The sequence below is a fragment of the Parasteatoda tepidariorum genome, chromosome 5 (assembly GCF_982258835.1).
Source record: "Parasteatoda tepidariorum strain Cologne lab strain chromosome 5, Ptep-v5.0, whole genome shotgun sequence".
NCBI classification, from domain to species: Eukaryota; Metazoa; Arthropoda; class Arachnida; order Araneae; family Theridiidae; genus Parasteatoda; species Parasteatoda tepidariorum.
Window position 1 is genome coordinate 103,865,887 of NC_141759.1, and position 11,461 is coordinate 103,877,347.

General features: G+C 27.2%; 1 protein-coding gene across 1 annotated transcript in view; it reads right to left on the reverse strand.

The window, feature by feature from the left end:
* LOC147809925 (coatomer subunit gamma-1-like) overlaps positions 1 to 9,473 on the reverse strand; it is a 104,529-nt gene extending 95,056 nt beyond the window's left edge. The window contains exons 1-2 of the mRNA XM_087164665.1: positions 6,399 to 9,473; positions 5,265 to 5,405 (exon numbers count right to left, since the gene is read on the reverse strand). The gene's annotated coding sequence lies outside the window, so the exon portion shown is untranslated. The remainder of the gene's footprint in view (positions 1 to 5,264; positions 5,406 to 6,398) is intronic.
* Positions 9,474 to 11,461: the final 1,988 nt, after the last annotated feature.

Consider the following 11,461-nt stretch of genomic DNA (forward strand, 5'->3'; position numbering starts at 1 on the left):
CTCATGACTTTCCAGGTGAGCAGATACCCTGTATTTAAATCATTTTAGTTCTACTTTTCAGCTTGTAATTAAATTTTTGTTTTACACGTAAATGTTAAACAGTTATGAGCATTTTAGTGCTTTTATACAGTATAATAACATTCTGAATAATTTTTTTAACCTTACAGGAGTATATATTTAATATTTTTGAAGAATAAAAAATTTACGAGATTAGAATTATCTTCATTTGTAAGCGCCAATTAATTGTAAATCATAAATCTTAATTGATCCTTATGCATAAATAATCATATGCAAACCATCTAAAAGTAGATAACATATTTTTTATTACATTTTAACATTTTTTTGCATATTTTTTAATTTTTGTTGCAATGAAATGAACATTCTAGAATTGTTTTTTATTAATTAGGTGAAAATTTTACTCGAATCAAATGCTTTGAATTTTCATTAAATCCTTTAATATTAGTTAAAACATAAAGCATTTACTTTTGAATTTAACTTATTTACCATTTTTCAACTAATATAGTGAAGAGAGGATTTTATCGAATTTTATATTTTATGCAGGAAGTGGATTGGTACTCGGAAGGATAAAATATTATTTAAAAAAATTATTTTGTGTGTTTTTCAAAATTAATCAATTAATTACAGATAATTAATTAATTAATTATCTGTAGATTTTTGAATTGAAGTTATTAGAATAATATTATTAAATATTTGAAGAATGTAATTTATTTTTTTGCAATTAAGTATTTTAAGGAATTTTTATAGATATAATCCTTAATATTTATACAGGGTGGTTCTAAATTCTTGGTACAAATTTTAATGGTAGGTGCAGGACATTGTAACAATCATTTATTGTAAAGGATTACGTATCATTTATTGTACGGACGCAAGTGAGACAGTTAGGCGCCAACACACAAAAAAAAAGAGACAAACGGAAAAGACATATTTTTTTATTGAAAGCGTCGTTGACAAGAGTAATGTTTACAATAACTTGTCAAAATTGCGTTCACCAGTGACCATACGTGCTTGACAGCGTCGGTGGTGCCATTGGCGCGCACGTTCAAAGATGCCAGTTATTTCACACACACGTGCAGCCCTTTCAGATATTCGAGCAACTGAAGTGGGCTGGCGCATCATCATGCTGAAACCACATGCGGTGACGAATCTCGATCGGAACATCCTGCAGTAGTTCTGGCAACACATGTTCTAGAAAAATAAGATAATATTCGCCATTAAGTCACGTCGGTAGTAAGAATGGGGCAATCAAGAAGTCGTTGACAAAACCAGCCCACACATTTATACAGAATCATTGTTAATGCGCATGTGGTCGCGTTGCATGTGGATTCTCGGTTACTCTACACATGGGAATTGCGCGTATTAAAGTCACACTTTCGCGTGTAAGCGTCGCCTCATCTGTAAATAGTACATGAAGTATAAAGTACGGCTGCAGCGCCCATTGCTGTACCACCCACTGAAAAGCTCAGGCGGAGAGGATTATCTGCCGGATTCAAAGCTTGTACTCACTGAAAATGGAAGGGGAGAAAGCGATTTTAATTTAATATTCTACAAACTGTCTGATGACTCAGACCTACATGATGAACAACAGCTTTTGTACGAACTCGTGTCTATCAGCCACAATGTTCAAGATGCTTTCTTCCAGGCTTGGACTGCGTACAGTTGTTCGACGACCAGTTTCATGTCTGGTGAAGTAGAAAAAACCAGTTTCGCGAAGTTCACGATGTAGCAGCTGAAAAATTCTGTGAGCCGGCATTCGTCGATCTGAAAACTGCGCGTGATACATTCGTAGCGCAACTCTGCCGTTATCATTTGCACTGCCGTACATGCAATGCATGTCTGAGTTTTCGACATACGCAAAGTCTCCCATCGTAGAAATTAGCATAATTGAGAATGGGGCTTTCCTTTTCTGAGATGCATCAAGTTGAACGGTGGTTAGACATCCACTGCCCTCTGCCGGCAACGCAACCAACCGATAACTAAATATCTCTTTCTTTTTATTTCTCCTGTTTCAGCCTCATCGCTTCACTTGCGTCCATACATTCCTGAACAATAATGATTGTTACAAAGTCCGGTATCTAACTTCAAAATTTCTACCATGAATTCGGGACCACCCTATTATAAATATATATATATATATATATATATATATATATATATATATATATATATATATATATATATATATATATATATATATATATATATATATATATATATATATATATATATATATATATATATATATATATATATATATATATATATATAATCATTGTATATCTCCAAGTTTACTGGAAAAGCTATAAGCATGTTTTTCGACTTAAAGTACAATATTGCTGTCTGAAAATTTCATTTTGACGTGTACAACTTTTTTTTAGCAAACCTAATTATATATATTAATTATTCCTTTTTTAAAACAGTAGCGTTGTAAAGCATTTTTTACAAAAGAGTTGTAAAGTTTGGAAGATTGTTGTGCAGTAGTTTTCCATTGTCACCACCTTTAATATTGATTTCAAAATTTTTGTCAAAAATGAAGTAATGCATATTAGTGAACTCACATTATTATTTAAGCGAGGAGGAAAGAAAACATACGATCAAAACCTGTCGATTCAAAGGTAAGGAAAATGGGATGAAAAACATCAAAACCAGTAACTGATTAAAGTAGGAGTTTCTAAATCACATTTAAACTACTCTTTCGTTTCTTTACGGCATTCAAACACGTTTCGATTTTTCAGTAAGTAGGGGAGAGTGGGGTCAATTGTAACATTTTTTACTTAACTATTTTTAACTAACAAAAAATCCAATATATTATTAGTATTAATTGACAGACGAGTAAAGTAGACTATCCTCTACTAGAAAAAAAATAAATACCTGATTTTAAATATTATTATATTAGTTATTAACAATTTTTGACAGTCGTGCAGTTGTTACAATTGTCCCCACTTACGGGGTCAATTGTAACAGTTCATAAATTCAAATAAAACATAGTTAATTATTCATATTATCATAGTTGTGATATATTTTTTTATTGATCAAAATAGTAGTGATATTTTAGGAGTAAAAATAATAATGAGCAGAAACCTAAAGGGTTAAACTTTTAATTTTAAGAGGTTAAAAATTTTAATTTATGCTGTGAAAGGTGACAAATAAAATAATGCACATGCAACACAATATAAATGATATAGGAAACTATTGGTGGTTCTTAAAGAGTTAAGTAATGGTTTGTAAATATAAGATTATTTATTTTCAGCTGTTACAATTGTCCCTTTACTTATTGTTACAATTGTCCCCAAGACGCCATTTCAGCTTCATTTGTTAAAAACAATGCTAGTTAATAAGCAAAACTAATCTTTTTTTTATTGAAATGTTAATTAAAGTGTCCACTTACATATTCGGTTACTAATTTTTATTTGTTTAAACAAAATTACTTTGTTACAATATAATATTCTAATACCAAAAAAAGTACTTGCGTGGCGTGAAAATATCTTTTGTGATGTAACTCTTTCAAAAGTACAAAAAAATGGTTGCCATCAGGGGTGTACATGTAGATTTATTAAATACACCTTGTGCGCCACCTAGGAACCAAATCTAGAACCCGACACTCGAAATTTTTGCTCTGTTACAATCGTACCCTGTTACAATTGACCCCACTCTCCCCTACCATCTTCAGTTTGATAGATATTTTTTCTCTTTTCTGAAATATTAGTTATGTTAATGTTATATACTATTTTGCTTAAATAAGAATTATAAAAAAATGTATATAAAGGGCAATCGTTATGAAATAATCTGTATGCGTAATTGTTTGTTAGCTAGTTAATTTTGAAAGGTGTTCCGTAATTACCACTTTCAGTACATATTTTTGAAATTTTTGCCAAAATTGAAACAAAGAAATTAACAAATTAGTGCTCGTCAATTAATATTTTAGTAAAGAAAGAAACAAAAAAATATCCCAGCGAATCACTTTAAAAAGGAAAGCGATGTTAAAACAATCTAAACCTGTTTGATTGCCAAAAAAAAAACTGAGAGTAGTTGAAACCAGATTTTTATGAATATTTCTTACTTTTATAAGACAATCAAACTAGTTTTGCTGTCTTTATTTTTCACTTTTGGCAAGAAATTCGACGAAGTTTGATGATTCATTTCTTTATACTCTAAATATTAAATTATTTCCGAATTAAGATTAATTTGCATCTCCCAACTTGTTAAGTTATTGTTTTTACTTTTGGCAGGGGTACTGAAAAGTCCTATACTAAGGGTGATTAGTTCAAGAATCCAGTATATAATTTCTTTAATTCAGGTTTCTTGAAGCATAATTCATATATAGTCTCTGGCATAATCGGGAATTCCGTCAGAGGACAGCAAAGCGCAATCTTATGATTTTGAACTGATATCAAATACCACATGTTACGTGAGTTTAAAACTTATAATATTTTAAGTATAATTATTGAAGGCTGAAACTTGATAAATTACAAGGCAAATATAATAAGTTAGGCAAATATATAAAATTAATAAGTTTCAAGGCAAACCAAAATTTTTATAAAAAGAGACACTGAAAAGTTAAAACATTTATTTATGCAAAAATATCACCTTTTCACACTAATAGAGGTTTTGGAATAATTTATTTAGTTTAATTTATTTTAATTTAATTTTGAATAAAGTTAATCAGCAAATATTCAAATGAAAATAATTTCCTTATAGTTTATTATAAGCCACCAAACTTGTTTGATTAAATAATAAATTCATAAGTAATAAGTTAAAATTTTTCGCCGGAATGAATAAATAAAATTAAAGTAATAAAACATAAAAACCAACTTTTTTACTAGAAAACCTATTCATTTAAAATGGTAAAACTTCATTACTTATATGGAGTTAAAAAATTTTGATTTCATCATTTTTAAAAATGTTTTCTTCGTTATAAAGAAAACGAGGGGGTGGGGCAGGAAAATCCTTTTGTCAGGAAAAGTTTGTGTGTATAAAAAAATTGAAGTTGATTCTAGTATATATATATATATCGTTAGAAGCACTTAAGAGTTCTTTTTATTTTTTGCGAGTGAAGAAAATAAGAAATTTTGCTAATGATGCCTTTTAAGGAATGTTTTTAACAATCTTTTTGGAGATTTTAAGAGAGCTAGTATCTCTGAGAAGTTATTTAAAAAAAACGGTTACATGAATGGTGTATAAAATTTAAAATTTGCAATGTATAAGACAGTTAACAAATAAAAATAAGGATGGAACTTTTTACTTACATTCTTTATCTTTCAAAAGCAAGAATTCCTCTTCTTCTGCTTAAAGAAAAGGAGGCAGGTAATGTTAGAGTCAATCTAGCAGATTCTAATGAATCAGGCATACACTTTTATGTCGGGTAATTGTGAACAAATCCTCAAAAGCTGAAAAATAATAAATTAGAATTTAAAATCAACCGTTTTTTCTGATTACAGGAATCGTGAAAAAAAATTGTTAAGAAAATGTGAAGTAGATATTTGAATCCATGAAAGCAAGAACCGAAAACGAGTTGAATTTTTTTGTACCTGAAATTTTGAAAAGTGAATGCTTTTGAATAATTCATGCTCATAGGGTTATTACAGAATTATTGATATTTGTATTTGTTATTTCAATTAATTGATATTATTCAATAGTTTACCATATTATTTGTTTAAATTAAAATATTAAAATTTAGTGCTTTCATTATATTTTTTTTTCACTTTTGATTCAGTGTGATTATAATTATAATTAATACCTAAATTATTTTAAGGAATCACTATCCTTTTATTGCATTATATATCAGAGTATATGCTTTATTGATTGCATAAGTAAAATTTAAATTTTTATTTTATTATGCTGTTCTTCAACAGCAAATAAGCTATTCAAATATTTGAATTTTTTTTTCTTTTAAATTAAATATTTAATAATTGAAATTTATTTTTAATGTTGAATGTCCTAACAGCGTAGCAAATTATAAATTCAATATGATGACCAAAAATAGCGTCACAAATAATTTTGAAAATCTGTAAAATATTATTTTTTAAATATTGAATTTAATGAAGAGAGACCCGAAGAGAGTTCCGATATTTCTATAACAGACCAAGTTTATAAGAGAGAGAAAGTCAATCTTAACATAAAGATCAAGTGACCAAACACAAATTGACAATGAATAGTACCCGGATACACTCAAAATACATTCAAAATAATTTTTGCGATTGAAGGAAATAAGAAATTTTGCTCATGATGCTTTTAAAAAAATGCGTTTAGCAATCTCTTTGGAGATTTTAAGAGAACTAGAATCTCCAATAAGTTATTAAAAAAACTGGTGCATAAAATTTAAAATTTGCAATGTATAAAACAGTTAGTAAAGAAAAATAAGAATGGAACTTTTAACTTACATTCTTTATCTTTCAAAAGCGACAATTCCTCTTCTTATGCTTAAAGAGAAGGAGGCAGGCAATGTTAGAGTCACTCTGGCCGATTCCAATGAGTCAGGATTTCACTTATATGTCGGGTAATCGAGAAAAACCCTTAAGAGCTGAAATATATTAAATTAGAATTTAAATCAAGCGTTTTTTCTGATGACAGGAATCACGAAAAAAAATTTGAAGAGAAAATGTGGAGTGGATAGTTGGATCCATGAATGCAAAAACCGAAAACTGGGATGATACTGAAAAATCACACTGAAGGGAAAAAAAATTGAGGGAAATTGAATGAAGTGCTGTGAAACATATTAGATATAAACCAGAAACCAAACTGAAAATTACTTCGGAAAAATATGGTAGACATAATGAATGAAAAGCTAAAACTAAATGAGAAAAAAAGAAATAAAAACTGGAAAAAAAATCTAAATCAAATAGGAAAAAAAATAAGGAAAAAATTGGAAAAACGAAACACATGGAATGTAGAATTCGAATTGGTAAATAAAACTGAATACACTGATAAGAAATTATAACACATAATTAAAAATTGAAAAAGTATTTTGTAAAAAATTTAAACCCATACTAGTATTGAAGCATGCAATGAAACAGACATTAATTTGAAACAATAAAAAAAAACAGGACATAGAAAAAAAAACGAAAAATTTGAAAACTGATAAAAAAAATGGGATGACAAAACACGACCAGACAATTGAACTTCAATTGATAAGAACAAAAAAATGGTAAATACATTGTAAAAAACCGGAACTAAAAAAAACTAGAAAAAAACGAAAAGAAAAAAGAAAAAAAAGTTTATAAGTTATTAAAAAAAATAATAACTTGAAAATTTGACAGGTAAAAATTTGAATAATAGAAATATGGAAAAAAAAACTGACAAATGAAAAATATTGAAAAATACAACGACAGAAGTCACGGATGGAATTTATCAGATGTAGTAAAAAAATAGAAAGCTTAAATTTAAGCAAAAATGAGAAAAAACTGTAAAACAAAGAATTGCGAAAAATATGGAGAAAAACTGGTGGAAAAGACAAGATTGAACACACTGAAAAAAAGTATTGAAAGAAAATCAATGGAAAATACCAAAAAATATTTATTGAAAACGCACCAAATACTATGGAAAGCAAAATGCAAAAATGGGAAAAAACGTAAAGCACATTAAAAAAACAAACAATGGAAAACACACCGATTGAAAAATCAGTGGAAAAACAAACTGAAAAAATCCAACTGAGAACACACACACAAAAAAAGATAAAATACCAATGGAAATTACACTGACAGAACTGATGAACCACATTGAAAAAACCAAATGAACAACACTGAAAATACAACTGATATGAAACTAATTAAATAAATCCAGATAAACCACATTGAGGGGAAAAAAAATTCCGACGAAACAAACTAATAAAACGCTGAAAAGTTATTTTTAGTTAATTAAAAAAAAAAGACACAAAGTTTGTTTTAAAAAAAATTATGAGATAACATTAAAAAAAATTGGAAAAACTTAGAAAAAGACGAGAAAAGCAAAGAAAACTTTGAAAAGACGAAGCACGCGATACAAAGTTTGTATCATTTAAAAAAAGAGGGAAGGTAAGGTGACGAAATAGAGATGATTCGTCAAATGCAATAGAGAAAATCTAAATTGTTATCAACTATAGGAAGATTGAAAAAAAAAACGCAATGGGTGAAAAAAATGAAAAAAGAGAAAAAAAAGCTTTGAAATTTCACAAAAAATGGGAAAAAACAATAGAAAAATAAGGAAAACTCAATGGAAAATATGGAAAATTTCACACAGGAAAAAAATCGAAAAAACACTGAAACAATAAAAACAAAAACATTGGAAAAATACAATGGATAAAACTGAAATTAAAAAAACTCCATACGAAAAATCGGAAAAATACAATGGAAAAAATAGAAAAAACACAAACTGGAAAAATGTAAAAAAACGATGAGAATACAAAACACACAATGGAAAAAGAATTTAAAAAAACCTGGAAAAGGAATTAAAAAAAACCTGGGAAAAATCAAAAAATACACTGGAAAAAATTCAAAAAACACAACGGAAAAAAACAATGGAAGAAACACAATGGAAAAATGGGAAAACACACATGAAAAATGGAAAAAACAATAGAAAAATAAAGAAAACACAATGGAAAAAAGGAAAATTTCACACAAGAAAAAATCGAAAAAACACTGAAAAAATAAAAACAATGAAAAAATACAATGGATAAAATTGAAATTAAAAAAACTCCATACGAAAAATCTGAAAAATACAATGGAAAAAATAGAAAAAAAACACAGATTGTAAAAATGCAAAAAAAACGATGAGAATACAAAAAGAACAATGGGAAAAAAATTAAAAAAACCTGGAAAATCAAAAATACACTGGAAAAAATCAAAAGAACACAATGGAAAAAAACCGAAAACATACAGAATGGAAGAAACACAATGGAAAATACACATTCGAAAAATGAAAAAACACACTGGAAAAATGGAAAAAAACAATGGAAAATAGAAAATATCACACAGGAAAAAATCGAAAAAACACTGAAAAAATAAATATAAAAACAATGGAAAAATACAATGGATAAAATTGAAATTAAAAAAAACTCTATTGGAAAAATAAAATGGAAAAAATAGAAAAAAACACAGAATGGAAAAATGTAAAAATACGAGGAGAATACGAAACACACAATGGAAAAAAAATTTAAAAACCCTGGAAAAAAATCAAAAAATACACTGAAAAAAATTAAAAATACACAATTAAAAAAAACCGAAAAAAACAGAATGGAAGAAACACAATGGAAAATACACAATGGAAAAATGGAAAAATGAAAAATGGAAAAAACAATAGAAATATACAGAAAACACAATGGAAAAAAGGAAAATTTCACACTGGAAAAAATCGAAAAAAACACTGAAAAAATAAAAACAATGAAAAAAAAACAATGGATAAAATTAAAATTAAAAAAACTCCAAAGGAAAAATCGGAAAAAACAATGGAAAAATAGAAAAAAAAACAGATTGGAAAAATGTAAAAAAACGATGAGAATACAAAAAAAAAACAATGGAAAAAAAATTAAAAAACCTTGGAAAAATCAAAAAATACACTGGAAAAAATCAGAAAAACACAATGGAAAAAAACCGAATGGAAGAAACACAATGGAAAATACACATTGGAAAAATGAAAAAACACACCGGAAAAATGGAAAAAAACAATAGAAAAATAAGGAAAACACAATGGAAAAATAGAAAATATCACACAGGAAAAAATCAAAAAAACACTGAAAAAATAAAAACAATAGAAAAATACAATGGATAAAATTGAAATTAAAAAAAACTCCATTGGAAAAAATAGAGAAAAGCACAGACTGGAAAAATGTAAAAAAACGATGAGAATACAAAACACACAATGGAAAAAGAATTAAAAAAAATCTGGAAAAAAATCAAAAAATACTATGGAAAAAATTAAAAAAACAATGGAAAAAAACCGAAAAAAACAGAATGGAAGAAATACAATGGAAAAATGAAAAAACACACCTGAAAAATGAAAAAAACAATAGAAAAATAAAGAAAACACAATGGAAAAAAGAAAAATTTCACACAGGAAAAAATCGAAAAAACACTGAAAAAATAAAACAATGAAAAAATACAATGGATAAAATTGAAATTAAAAAAACTCCATAGGAAAAATCTGAAAAATACAATGGAAAAAAAAAACACAGATTGTAAAAATGCAAAAAAACGATGAGAATACAAAAAAAACAATGGGAAAAAAATTAAAAACCCTGGAAAAATCAAAAAATACACTGGAAAAAAATCAAAAAATACACTGGAAAAAAACTGAAAAAAAAAACAGAATGGAAGAAACAGAATGGAAAATACACAATGGAAAAATGAAAAAACACAACAGAAAAATTAAAAAAAAAAAACAAAGTAAAAACACAATGGCAAAAATAGATAAAAAAAATACGGAGGAAAAAATAAAAAAATTACTCAATCGAAAAAAAAGATTGAAAAGAGACAAAAAAAAATACACTTCGAAATTACACAAAAATGGAAAAAATAAAAAAATAAGGAACAATGGAAAAAAAGAAAATTATGCACAGGAAAAAATAGAAAAAAATACTGAAAAAATTAAAAATAAAAAAACAATGGAAAAATTGGGAAACGCTGAGGAAGAAAATGGAAAAATTCAATGGATAAAATGGCAAATAAAAAACTCCACAGGAAAAAATCGGAAAAACTGTTGGAAAAAACACTGGAAAAAAAAGAAAAATACACTGGAATAAATTAAAAAAAAACACAAAGTAAAAAGCACAATGGAAAAAAAGCAATAAAAAAGTAATTAAAAAAAAGCAATAAAAAAAATATAGAAAAAGTACTAACGAGAAAATATAAGAATTACACAATGGGAAAAAAAAGAAAAAAAATTGGAAACGAAACAATGAAAAAATTTTTTTAATGCATCAATGGAAAAAAATTTAAAGAACAAGCAAAAAAAATTTGGAAACGAAACAATGAAAATAAAACGTGGAAAAGGCACAATATTTGTCGCATATAATTAAACGCGGACGTAAGAATGATGAATTTTGCGGAATGTGTGACGGGATCCCCCGAACGAAAATGTACCAAACGGAAAAAAACAGGACAAAATTTTACCCCACCCCCTTTTCTTTTTTTTTTACCCTGAAGAAAAAAAACGCAATATTAGATCACTTACTCTACCTTTTTAGGATTACTTTGAATATCGTACAAACAAACATTCAGGATAAATAAATAATTTACATTATAATTAAGTATTATTAGGAAGCTTACCTTTACAAAGCACAGAATCATACCATTTCTTGAATAAATAGAACTTAATATTTTTTTAAGCTTGTAAAACTTACCGATAGTTACCTTACCTTACCATTAATGACTGTTAGATGTCTTTACAAGGCTTCTTGCTCATTTTTCTCTATATCCTGAGGAAAAATTAAAGATCATTAAATCTTAATGTCGTAAACGAAATATAATTATTG